Source organism: Rhinoraja longicauda, chromosome 4, assembly GCF_053455715.1.
Source record: "Rhinoraja longicauda isolate Sanriku21f chromosome 4, sRhiLon1.1, whole genome shotgun sequence".
Taxonomy (NCBI): Eukaryota; Metazoa; Chordata; class Chondrichthyes; order Rajiformes; family Arhynchobatidae; genus Rhinoraja; species Rhinoraja longicauda.
This window is the reverse complement of record NC_135956.1, coordinates 40440241-40444465: the sequence shown is the minus strand read 5'-3', so window position 1 is coordinate 40444465 and position 4225 is coordinate 40440241. Positions and strand designations below refer to the sequence as shown.

Genomic DNA, 4225 nt, shown 5'->3' with positions numbered 1-4225 from the left:
GGCCTAGATAGGGTGAATATGGAGAGGATGTTTCCAATAGTGGGAGAAACTAGGACCAGAGAGCACAGCCACAGGATAAAAGAATGTACTTTTAGAATGAAGATGAGGAAGAATTTCTTTTGCCAGAGGTTGGTGAATCTATGGAATCCATTGCCACAGAGGGTGGTGGAGGCAGTCATTGGGTATTTTTAAATTGGTTCTTGATTAGTAGGAGCATCCAAAGTTATTGGAAGAAGGTAGGAGAATGGGGTTGAGAGGGAAAAATAGATCAGTATTGATCGAATGGCAGAACAGACATGATAGACAATAGACAATAGGTGCAGGAGTAGGCCATTCGGCCCTTCCAGCCAGCACCGCCATTCAATGTGATCATGGCTGATCATTCTCAATCAGTACCCCGTTCCTGCTTTCTCCCCATACCCCCTGACTCCACTATCCTTAAGAGCTCTATCTAGCTCTCTCTTGAATGTATTCAGAGAATTGACCTCCACTGCCCTTTGATGCAGAGAATTCCACAGATTCACAACTCTCTGACTGAAAAAGTTTTTCCTCATCTCTGTTCTAAATGGCCTACCCCTTATTCTTAAACTGTGGCCCCTGGTTCTGGACTCCCCCAACATTGGGAACATGTTTCCTGCCTCTAATATGTCTAACCCCTTAATAATCTTATACGTTTCGATAAGATCCCTCTCATCCAGTGTATACAAGCCTAGTCGCTCCAGGACTCAATGACCTAATACAATGACTCCACAACTCTGCTGCTGATTTCTTCCACACCTAAAAGCAGTGATCCTTGTTAGTATGTAGACCTTCAAGCATCACCAGGGGCTGCAAATCAGACAGAAAATTAGACAGTGCATAAACATAGAAAAATTGAATAAATGCATGATTAACCCCACCTAATCATATCATATCATATCATATATATACAGCCGGAAACAGGCCTTTTTCAGCCCACCAAGTCCGTGCCGCCCAGCGATCCCCGCACATTAACACTATCCTACACCCACTAGGGACAATTTTTACATTTACCCAGCCAATTAACCTACATACCTGTACGTCTTTGGAGTGTGGGAGGAAACCAAAGATCTCGGAGAAAACCCACGCAGGTCACGGGGAGAAGGTACAAACTCCTTACAGTGCAGCACCCGTAGTCAGGATCGAACCTGAGTCTCCGGCGCTGCATTCGCTGTAAAGCAGCAACTCTACCGCTGCGCTACCGTGCCGCCCATAATGCTTCTGATGCACGCAGTATTCATCCTTCCTTTCTAATTAAAACAAAGAAGTAAAACATACTCAACAGGAAGTGCAATATCTGTGAAGAATGCAAAGCATGGTGAACATTTTAGGTCAACAATCTTCATATAAGATTTCCTTCCCCACCAATGTTGCCTAACCTGTTAAATATTTCCAGCTTCCCATCTTCTGTTTTTTATTTCAGCGTTTTGACATCTGCAGTGTTTTGCTTTTGGACTAACATTTCAACTCTGCGCTGTTGATCACAGCATCACTGAATAGAGCATGGAGCCAGCACAAATGTGGTGTCCTTTAGCTTCTGGCCTCAGTACGGGGCCTCATTACATAATTGCAAGTACTACTTAAAACTCACCCACCATTTTAAAACCATAAAACAACTAGCCCATGCCTAGTCCCACCTGCCCGCACCTATAATCCTCTAAATGTATCCTATCCATGTTCTAGTGCAAATGTCTCTTATACATAAAGATAGCACCTGCCTCTTCTGGTAGCTCATTCAATGTCCCCACCACCCTTTGTGTTAAAAAAAAAAGTCATCCCTCTGGTTCCTATTAAATCTATCCCCCCTCACCTTACACTTATGTTCTCTTGTTCTCAATTCCCTTACTATGGTCAAAAGACTTGTACACTAAAAGATTGCCCCTCATTCTCCTGCGCTCCAAGGAACAAACTCCTAGCCTACTCAACCTTTCCCTATAGCTCAGCCCCTTGTGTCCTGGCAAAATCCTCGTAAATCTTTTCTGCCCCCTTTCCGTTCACTGAACAATAAGACACAGTCTGGGAGAGAGACGGCGTCACTGCTATTTGTACTGCACCTGAGGCGGATTTGTGAAGTGGGGGAAGTGTACATGAGGAGGATAAGATGCTTTCTCAACCACACTAAGAGGAGCCTTCCAAGCCCATCAATGCCAAGGGTCCTCCATCCCTGAACCTGCCCTTACAGTGCCTGTGCCCACAGAAGATAGCAGTTTCCTCATAAGCAATCCCGGCTCTCACTATTCTAGCTTTTATTCATTGCACGATGGTGCAGAGGTAGAGTTGCTGCCTTACAGTGCCAGAGACCTGGGTTTGATCCTGACTATGGGTACTGCCTGCACGGATTTTGCACTTCTCCCTTTGATCGCATGGGTTTTCTCCAGGTGCTCTGGCATCCTCCCACATTCCAAAAACGTGCAGGTTGTAGGTTAATTGGCTTCTGTAAATTATCCCCAGTGTGCAGGATAGAACTAGTGTATGGGGTTATTATTGGTCGGGACAGACTTGGTGGGCTGAAGGGCTTGTTTCCATGCTGTATCTCGAAACTAAACTACTGTGGATGGTGTAAATATGCACCTCCTCCTTTCTCCCCTTTTTTGCACTCTTTAACACTATCAATGTACCTTTCTTTTTTTCTGGCAATCAAGAACTGAAACCTGGTCAGGTGATGATAGAACACAAAAGGAGAGTGATGATGAAAGCAAACCGTCACTATTAAGCTAAAAGGTTGTACCCTTCTGAGCCCATCCCCCGAGTTGAGGGTGTATGTAGAGAGAGGTGTAGATGGGTTGCTTACTCGCCTTCTGGCTCACAGTGTTGCTTGGATCTCTTGAAGCTTTGGTGTGCCTGCAGTGGACAATCCATGCCTCTGAAGTGCATAGGAAGTTGGGTCACTGTTGCCTAGCAACTGTGAGTTTGATGTCAGTCTTGAGATCTTGTTCTTAAATTTTCTTTTCCTTGGATGGCTGAAGGCTGCACAGGGTATGGATGCAAATCTCATAAAGCTTGTACGGTCCTTTGCTTTGCAGATATTTAGTGTGATGCACATTCTGCCGAATGTCTTAGTGAACTTTTCAAGAGGGCCTTGGAGCTTGATCTCCAAACGTGCAGAATAAGTAAGCAAACGGCAAATGGTTAAAAAGGCCGATGAAATTCTGAACATTATTGGAGTAACTCAGCGGGTCAGACAGCATCTCTGGAGAAAAGGAATAGGTGACGCTTCGGGTCGAGACCCTTCTTCGGACTCTGAATCTGAAGAAGGGTCTCGACCCGAAACTGTCTGACCCGCTGAGTTACTCCAGCTTTTTGTGTCTATCTTCAGTTTAAACCAGCATCTGCAGTTTCTTCCTACACATTGAACTTTATTGAAAAGGCGATGAACTAGTGAAGCAAAGAAGTCATACAAAAAAATAAAGCGCATTGATGAGTAATGGGCAGTGACTTCTGAGCCCATAGGTGCCAAGGGTCAAGCCACAGTGGCTTGAATGCAATGCTGTCAAATGACTTGAAGACAATGTTTAATATTAACTGCGACAGCAAGGTGTGAAGCAAAAGGCAAACTCTGAATGCACCGTGCCTGACGATTCACATCCTGGCAACCTCTATTTTGTATTAAAAATTTAAACCTTGATATGCTCATTATTGCTGTGAAATGTCACACCTGCGACTCCGTCTACACACACATTTGGTGCTGCAGCATTCCAGGCACATCATCCAAACACACTGCATAGTTTTCTCTCTCCCCCTTGCAGGGTGAGGCTGAGAATAATCAAAGCCACTTCCAGTTAGGAAAAGACCTTACAACCTTACCTTTATGAATGAGACGGCGATCACCATCACGGAACCTGCCCTTACAGTGCCTGTGCCCATTGAAGATCACAGTTCCCTCATGAGCAATCCCAGCTTTCTACCTCCGATTCATTTGTTGTGGATGGTATAAATATGCACCTCCTCCATCCTCCTTTTTTTAACACTATCATGACACCCTTCATTTTTCAGGCAATCAAGGAACCGAAGATAGACACAGAATGCTGGAGTAACTGAGTAACAGGCAGCATCTCTGGGGAGAAATCTCCACTGCAAAATCAAGAACCGAAACCTGGCCAGGTGTTGATAGAACACAAAAAGAGAGTCATGGTGAAAGCAAATCATCACTCTATTTAAGCTAAAAGAAATACACAAAGTGCTCGAGTAACTCAGGGTCAGTCAGCAT

The 4225-nt window shown here is 44.6% G+C and overlaps 1 long non-coding RNA gene across 1 annotated transcript; it reads right to left on the bottom strand.

Moving 5' to 3' along the window:
* Positions 1-690: 690 nt before the first annotated feature.
* On the bottom strand, positions 691-3935 carry LOC144593132 (uncharacterized). The gene is made up of 3 exons (XR_013547202.1): positions 3823-3935; positions 1054-1268; positions 691-828 (listed from the first exon to the last, which is right to left on the bottom strand). It is a non-coding gene; the product is annotated as an uncharacterized LOC144593132 (long non-coding RNA).
* Between the last annotated feature and the right edge of the window lie 290 nt (positions 3936-4225).